General features: G+C 49.7%; 1 long non-coding RNA gene across 4 annotated transcripts; it reads right to left on the bottom strand.

Moving 5' to 3' along the window:
* Nucleotides 1-492: 492 nt before the first annotated feature.
* LOC117724499 (uncharacterized) lies at nucleotides 493-8415 on the bottom strand. 4 transcript variants are annotated; one of them, XR_013105254.1, is made up of 5 exons: nucleotides 7685-8402; nucleotides 6314-6406; nucleotides 5711-5758; nucleotides 4752-4983; nucleotides 493-3888 (listed from the first exon to the last, which is right to left on the bottom strand). It is a non-coding gene; the product is annotated as an uncharacterized LOC117724499 (long non-coding RNA). The 4 variants fall into 4 exon arrangements; XR_013105255.1 differs by having other exon boundaries at nucleotides 5829-6406; XR_004608819.2 differs by lacking the exon at nucleotides 5711-5758 and having other exon boundaries at nucleotides 5829-6406; nucleotides 7685-8415.
* Nucleotides 8416-8895: the final 480 nt, after the last annotated feature.

Below are 8895 nucleotides of genomic sequence, written 5' to 3' on the forward strand. Positions count from 1 at the left end.
GTTATTCTAATTGCTCAGCGCCTGCATCATATTTTGCAAATATTCTTCTCCGTCATCTTCAGATTGGTTTGATAAAAAGCCGACGGCTTATAGCAGAGCCGGAGAGGAAAGTTGGAACATCCAGACAGAGATTGGAACTGTGGGAAGAATCGAGAGGGATTTGCTAGCCAGACACAGAGGAGGAAGTGGGACATACCAGGAGATAGTGAGAGGTAGCAGGCCATGGGCAAGCGTGGACTAGTGTAGACGGGTCAATTGCGTTATACAAGCTGGTTGGGAGGTAACCAGCTAAGGCCTGGGCTTTAATAAATAACAGTAAGTCTCTGTCTTCACTGGGTACTGTCAGGTCCCGAAAGTCTGACAATACACACGAACCGGCTCACAGCTGCCTATAGCTCCAGCTCCAGGGAATCCTACATTTTCTTCTGGTCTCCGCCCCCCGCCCCCCATGCCCATATGTACAAATGAAAATAATAAATAAAAACAACTGGACATAGTGGTACATACCTTTAATCACAGCACCCAGAAGGCAGAGGCAAGTGAATCTCTGAGTTCGAGGCCATTCTGGTCACATAGTGAGTTACAGGACATCCAGGACTGTGTAAGGAGACCTTCTTTCAACACACACACACACACACACACACACACACACACACACACACACACAAGTGAGGGTATGTGACCCTTTCTGGCCCCAGGGAGTTGTCAGTGAGAATCAGTCCACAAGGGCAAATGAAGCAGAGACTATGGACAGATGGTTTGAGGATGGGATGGGGGGCAGGGGTTAGTGTACTTTAATGACAACACAAGGTCCAGCTTTGGGGAGGCAGATACTTGGGGTGATTCAAGGATTATATAATTTTGGGGATGGGAGTCAGAATATCCAGGATGGGCAAAGGTCTTTGGATGAAGGTGTGAGATACAGAGATGCCTCTTTAGCACAGGAGGCATTTCAGGAAGCTCAGGTGTGAGCTGACTGGGTTCTTATGGGGGGGGGGGTGGGAAGGAAGTTGAACCTGCAACCTTAACCAAGGCCATGTGACATTCCGCAGGTAGAGGTGTGTGGGGTTAAGGTCAGAGAGGGGAAGCCCTGCTTGTAAAGGAAGTCCTCCATTTTGCGCTGAGTCTTGAAGGCTATCTGGGTAGTGCTAGACTTCGACCTTTGTTATCAGGACAACGAGGGTCTGTGTATCAGTCAGGGGTCTCTAGAGTAACAGAACTTACAGAATGAGGTTTTTTTAATAGACAGAGGATTTATTAGGATGACTTACAGGCTAATCCAACAATGGCTGTCTACCAATAAGTGTCCTGGAACCCAATGGCTGCTCAGTGCACAAGGCTGGAGGTCTCGGCTTGTCTTCAGTATATGCCAAAATCCCCTGAAGAAGAAGGCCCTAGTACCAGTGAAGGAACTGACGTGCTATGGAGAGGGACAGCCTGCAGGCAAAGACCAAACTTCCTTCTTCCATGTCTGTATAGGTTTCCAGCAGAAGGTGTGGGCCAGGTTAGAGGCAGGTCTCCGGTCTCCCCATCTCTGAAGGTCTGGATAAAGGCGTTTCCTCTCACCTCAAAGATCCAGATTACAAGTGGCTCTTCGCACTTTAAAGTTAGGCAAAAATCCCTCAAAGTTATGCCCCATTGTTGAGTTTTAGTTAATTCCAGATGTAGTCAAGTTGACAACCAAGAATAGCCATGGCACTGGCCATGATCTCTAGTGTCAGGTTGACTAATTGCAGTAGTGAAGGTCCCCTTACTGAGCCGAATTTTTCTTCAGTGTGTGTGTGTGTGTGTGTGTGTGTGTGTGCACATGCTCACAGTCACACACACTCATGCACACATACATATCCCTTTGCACACACATGCCATACAAAGAACATTTGTAGGAATGAGGTCTCATCTCCCAACAGGAGGATTCTTTGGCTCAAACTCCGGTCTTGCCAAAAATGGGGCTGCACGCCTTTAATCCCAGCACCCAGTAGGCACCATTGAGGCCTGGCTGGTCTACATATCCAGTTCCAGGCCAGCCAGAGCTACGCAGTGAGACCCTTTCTCGAAGCTTGGTAGCACGTGTCTTCACCCACTGAGCAACCTCACCAGCCCTGATCTTTTTAGAATTTTTTTAAATTATTTTTTTTTATATGTATGGATGCCTGGCCTGCAGCACATGTTTTCTTGATGTCTTCTGAGGCCTGAGGAGGGCATCACATCCCCTGGAACTGAATTTACAGACAGCTGTGAGCATGATGTGGGTGTTGGGAAGCGAACCTGGGTCCTATAGAAGAGCAGAGCTCTTAACCTCTCAACTCTCTCTGCCCTGCACCTTTGCTTGTAATGACTATTTTGGAATTTTGTTTCCTTTAAAAAATAAAAGAAAAAAGAAAACAGCCGGGTGGTGGTGGAGCACACACGCCTTTAATCTCAGCACTTGGGAGGCAGAGGCAGGCGGATTTCTGAGTTCGAGGCTAGCCTGGTCTACAGAGTGAGTTCCAGTGCTTTCATTTTAATCCCAGGTGTGGGAGGTTGGGCAGCTTCCACTGTCCGACTGTCGGAAGCAGCTGACAGTGATTTGCCTTGTGCTCTAGCAGAAGCAATGGGTTTGCCAGCTGCAGATAGTTTCTGTGATTGTGTGACATTTGGAATTCTGGGAACTTTTTAGCTAGAGCCCCAAGAGGAAGGGTAGGGTGTTTTGTTCTTTCAGAGGAGGTTGGTTGGGGTTTGTTAGCAGCCGTGGTCAAAGAAGAAACAAAAGGTAAGAAATTAGATCCAGGGATCTCCCCTCCCCTCTTTTCCCCTTCCTTCCCCCTCTTTCCCTTCCCCTCCCCTCCCCTCTCTCCTACCTAGTGATAGGGAGTGAAACTGGGAGGGGATAAAGGGTGGGAAAAGGAGAACCCACAAAGTAGCAAAGACCAGCTGCATCTGCTCTTTTTTAAGAGAATGGTACTGGGGAATTCAAGAGCCTGCAAAGACTAAGCACCTGTTCTGCCGTTGAGTTCCACCCTGGGCCCCTTTCTCCTGATACATTTTTCTTTTGTTTTTGACTTATTTATTTATTTATAGACGTTGTCTTTCACGGTAGCTCTGGGTGGCCTGAAACTCACTATGTAGGCCAAGCTACTCTCAGATTCTTGGCAATCCTTCTGCCTCGGCCTCCCAGGTGCCTACAGACATAAGTCACCATGTCAAGCTGTTACATTGTTCTAGAGGAATAATCTTTGGAAGTGTTTCTAAAAATACAGTGGAGTGTCTTCTACTCAATCTGCCTGGGCAGACTGTTCCCAGGGTTTAGCTGTGTTAACCCCGAGAAGAGCTTTAAACACTGCATATGCTGAGGGATGAGGAATGGCTGGCAGTGTGGGGACATAAGGTGCGGTTAGAAATAAACAAAGTTTAAAAGCATGATGTCTCTGAAGAAGTTAATATAAGTGTGGTGTGACTCATTAGGACATCTTAAATAACTGAGCTCTGAACGGATGAAAAATATGTCCAGGTTTACCTAAAATTAGGAGGGGGGGGGGGATGTTACATAAACAGGAATGTTTAATAACGTGAGACCAATACACTTTGGCTGTCAGCTGTCCTGTCAGGAAGCACGCCCAGCTAACAGAATTGCATCTGAATTCTCCTTTATGAGGACACTTGTGGATCTGACTTAGGAACATGGGGAAAAGATTCCATCTCCTAGTGGTTACCATCCAGAAGCCGGTTCAGTCTGCGGGGCTCTTCAGTAGTCGATGCCCAGGGTGGAGGTTCTTCCCTTGTATTGAAGAAGTCTAGTGTGGGCAGCGGCAGGCAGCTCCCTGGTTCCGAGCTCCTGTTTCCTCATCGCCATCCTCCTGTCACATCCTGCACTGAAAATGGCTACCGCGGCGGCCTCCCGGTACTCACATTCTAGGCAGGAATAGAAGGGAGCGAAGTCAGCTTCTCTCAAAGCAAACATTTGTGGGGCTGGAGAAATGGCTCAGCACCCACACTACACAGTGGCTTACTACTGTTTGTAATTCCAGTTTCGGGGATCCAGTGTCCTCTTCTGCTCCCCAGTATGCTCTACGCTGAGACACACCCCCAACCTCGCCCAACCCCCTCCCCACTGAGCCCTTTCTTTTATTTTATTTTATTTATTTATTTATTTTTTTGGTTTTTTGAGACAGGGTTTCTCTGTGTAGTCCTGGCTGTCCTGGAACTCACTCTGTAGACCAGGCTAGCCTCGAACTCAGAAATCCGCCTGCCTCTGCCTCCCGAGTACTGGGATTAAAGGCGTGCGCCACCACCGCCCAGCGAGCCCTTTCTTTTTAAAAAAAAAAAAAAAAAAAGATTTATTTATTTTATATGTATGAATACACTGTAGCTCTTCAGACACACCAGAAGAGGGCATCGGATCCCATTACAGATGGTTGTGAGCCATCATGTGGTTGCTGGGAATTGAACTCAGGACCTCTGGAAGAGCAGTCAGTGCTCTTAACCACGCTGAGCCATCTCTCCAGCCCCAAGCCCTTTCTATTTATTTTGAGACAAAGTCTTGCTAAATTGACCACATTAGGTATAAACTTTCTTTGTACCTCAGGCTAGCCAAGAATTTTCCAGTCCCCTGCCTCAGCCTCCCAAGTCTCTGGGGTTCTGGCATGTCCTGTCTGGCCCCACTTCTCTCTGTTCTGAACACAATGGGACTCAAGGCTGGTCCTGAGCGAGCACCAAATGACTGTTCTCCATCCTAAGAGATCAGAGGCAACCCCAAGTTAGCATGGGATCCCCACCTTAACAGCTTCTCAGAACATCTATAGTGCCAAGTGGTTCCCAGCACCCTTTGCTGCAGCTTAGAGGACGGCTTCCTTTGAAGGCTTTGAAGATGGAAGATGTGTGAGAAATCACTGCTGGAAATAGACTGTCTTCCGAACACGTGACCTCATGCTGGTGCCTCGGAGCTCTGCAGGGAGCGAGCAGGGAACCTTGTTGTGTAGTCCTGTCTGTCCACAGCACAGCAGTTCCCTGGTTTGAGAAAACATGGCTCAGGAGCTAGCCCTGGGCTCAGAATGTGGAAGCAGCATGCACAGCAGGGAAAACATGGGGGATGCGGCAGGTGTGGAAGGGCCTGGGTCGGGGAGGTCTTTTCCTTATATCAAACAGAACATGAATGGAAGAGAGCATACAGAGAGGACACTGTTACTGACCATCAAAAAGTTACTGCTGAAAGAAGAAAACGAGAATGGGGGAGGGGTGCCTGAGGATAGTTCAGTGACTGAAAGTACTGCTCTTCCAGAGGGCATGGGTTCGAATAACAGCACCACGTGATGGGTAAGGACTTTCTCTAAGTTCAGTTCCAGTTGTGATGTCGCCCTCTACTGGCCTCTGTGGGTACTGCATACATGTGGCGCACAGACACACGACCACAAGATGGGTAGCTCTCCTTGCAGAATGTTCGGTCTCCTAGAAGCTGTGTGAGGCGTGTAAAGGGCTTGTATCCTAACAACCTTCTATCCACCGTGCACCTCACATCGAGAGATGCTTCCTAGGTACTGAGTGTACACAGCCCTTTTCCCTGGGCATGGGTGTTTCCGAGTGGTGTGGGCACCCAGAGGTCCATGTCACATCCTGACAAGTTTCAGGGGTGTGGGAAAGCCGAAGTGGGATTGTTACTGGGCTCTCAGAGATCATCACAGCCGGAACAACAGAACAAGCAGGGAGGCACCATAAAGACTCCACTAACAAAACCCACCTTGAAACAGCAGAAGTCATGCAGGTTCAAGCCCCAAGTGAATAAGGTCTGGAATGAAGAAAAGGACCCCTCCTCAGCATGCTGGTGATGGGAGAGCCTTCCCCTCGAGCTGACTCACCCTGGCAAGCTGCCTCCTCCAGGGCCACAGAGCGAGCACATTAGGCTGTTTACTCCTGGGCAGTAGCTGTTCAGCTCTGCTCCTGAGGTCTGAGGGCAGCCACAGACAGCATGGACAGGAAAGATCGGGTCTGGGTTCCCAGAATGCTTTCTTGATAAAAGCAGGTGACGGGGGCTGGAGACATGGCTCAGTGGTTAAGAGCACTGACTGTTCTTCCAGAGGTCCTGAGTTCAATTCCCAGCAACCACATGGTGACTCACAACCATCTGTAATGGGATCTGATGCCCCCTTCTGGTGTGTCTGAAGACAGCAACAGTGTACTTCATACATAAAATAAATAAATCTTTAAAAAAAAAAAAAAAAGGTGACAAAAACTGGTTTTCCATGGGTGGTTTTCTGCCAATCCTGTGACCAAAATCCAAGGAGAAGGTCCTGCTGGGTTTCCACAGAGACATCCCAGCAGAGTCGAGATAGCCCAGTCTCACCAGAGAGGCCCAGTAGATGTGTGCAGGCCCAGGGGCCTGGGTTTCGCCATTGGGTACTTGCAGGGCTTGCATCTGGTCAGGGGCCACTGGTTGCTGTGGTAGAGAGGCAGAATGTGTAGCTTGAGTTTAGGAACTGTGCCACAGAGGCTCATGTAGCCCAGGCTAGCCTGAAACTTTCTCTCTCTCTCTCTCTCTCTCTCTCTCTCTCTCTCTCTCTCTCTCCTCACCCTTTGTATAGCCCTGGAACTGAAACTCACTCTGTAGACCAGGCTGGCCTTGAACTCACAGAGCTCTGTTGCCTCTGCCTGCCTTCTGAATGCTGGGATTAAATGTATGCACCACCACCTGGGTTATTCTTTTCTAAACCCCTGCTGTGCTGGCTTCCAGAGACCACAGCTGGTGGTCGGAATCTTCAGAGTGGTTATGTGGGTGATCTTAACAGGGGTCTTGGGAAGGCCCAGACAAGACCACTAATGCTTAGAAGTCAGAATCAATAGAAATATCCAATCCCAGGAGGCAGCAGAAAGAACAGGGTGGGGCCAGCAAGGCAGAGGGAGCCAGTGTCCCAAGAAGTATGGCACCTGTCCTTGCTGCTCAGAGAGTGTTCAGGAAAGGCTTTGATCTCTCAAGGTGCTGTTTCCATCCCTTGGAGTCAAATGTCTTAAAACAACACATACGTATTCTAAGTTTGAGAGGCTAGGAGTTTAATATCAAGATGCCAGCTTCCTGCCCCCCCCGTGTGTGTGTGTGTGTGTGTGTGTGTGTGTGCGCGCGCGTGTGCGTGTGTGTCCTGTGATAACCATCACTACACATTACCTAAGATAATCTAGGACTATTTTCAGAGCCCTCACATCTACAAACATCTCTTTTATAGATCCGGTCACCAGACAGGACCCAGGACTAGGGAGTAGACTTATATCTTTGGTGGGAAAGACATCATTCAACACACCCAGGTCAGATGAGTGGAAGAGGCAGGTACAGGGGGCTTAGGAGAGAATGACTGGTCAGGGTAGACACAGACAGCAAGCAGGCCTAACCATTAAGAGGATACCTGGGGGACAAAAGCCAGGTTCCTACGGTATATAGCCCACTTCCCCTCCACGCCCCAGCTGAGACATTCTGCTCCTGGAGGGAGGAAGGAGGCGTGTAACCCAGTCCATTTCAGTCTCCTGTAACTCCAGCTCCAGGGGAATCCAGCGCCCTCTTCTGGCCACCATGGGTGCTGCACTTACAGACACATCCATATAACTAAAAAGAACGTAAATCTCTAAAGGGGACTCATCTGTACCCTTCCCCCCACCATGAGCAGGCCTGAGAGACCTTATTTACCACAACAAGGTCAAGTGATAGGATCTAGGTGGAGTTACCTACCTTGGCTGCCCAGAACACAGAAGCAGAACTGCCCCTGGGCTTGCCTTGAGACCTGGAACGGACTATGGATTATCCCACCCATCTGAAACCAGGAGGGGTTGTGGGTTGGGTCTTCCCCTTTAAATTGAGAGCTGAACATTAAAGCTTTGAGCCTCGATCAGAGAACTTTGTCTTGGCTTCATCTCTTCTCGCCCTCTGTCCCCTTTCATTCCCAGCCCCCCTTTCAGGTGAACCCAGTTGACTTGTGGCCGCGGGCGGCTATACTCATCCAAGAGGTGTAAGCAGTAAGCACTTCCTGGGTGCAGTTTTCATGAGTCTTTACTGTGCTGGGGCCTTCTCCTCAGAGAGTCGGCAGCTCAGTTGTCACCTTGTCTGCTCTCAGAGAGATCACTGGCTCAGCACTCAGCCTTGGATGGAGCTGCTCCTTGGTGAAGTGTTGGTCGCCCATCTTGGGCAAGCAGACATTTGTTCATGTCTTCCCAGGAAGGCATGTGCAACAGGAACCCATCAACTCCTGTAAGCCGCTGACCTGACAGCGGACTAAACAGACTCGCAGACCTGCCGGCTGACTAAACGGAGCCGAATGGCGCCACAGGTCTGTCGGCTGAGTAAAGCAGCACCTCTGACTCAAAGCGGCTAACAGCGCTGCTGCCGCTTTGACTCGGCGCGCGCCAGCCGCTCTGAAGCGGCAATCCAAGATGGCGGCTGCTTAGGCTCCGGTAGTGACTACCAGTGCAGTGCGCATGCGCAGTGCACTTTGGAATTTGACTCCAGCCCCTCCCGAACGGGGCATGCAAATGAGGTACCACTAGGGTACCACGAACCTGGCCAATCACCCCCTCCCTGGCAGGGTATGCTGAGGTGTATGCATATAAGGCACTGCAAATTGACCAATTGAGCACTCCATGCGCTTTGCCCCGCCCAGGGCTGAGGGTATATAAACAGCCCATTCTGGGCATTCGAGGTCTCTCCCAGAAATCTAAAAGAGCTCTTCCAATAAAGGCTGTTGAGAAGGATCCGGTTTGTTGCGTCTTCCTTGCTGATCTAGCGGGGGGCGCAACAAACTCTGTTCCTGCCACACTTGCTCCCTCTGCTCGGAATCACCGTCTCATCGGGCAATTTCTTCAAGGTCTCTAGATTCTCCCAATCATCTCCCGGATGAGGTTTCTTTGTTGTAGCCCTGGCTGTCCTGAAACCCTCTCTCTCTGTAG

This window comes from Arvicanthis niloticus, chromosome 20 (assembly GCF_011762505.2).
Source record: "Arvicanthis niloticus isolate mArvNil1 chromosome 20, mArvNil1.pat.X, whole genome shotgun sequence".
NCBI classification, from domain to species: domain Eukaryota; kingdom Metazoa; phylum Chordata; class Mammalia; order Rodentia; family Muridae; genus Arvicanthis; species Arvicanthis niloticus.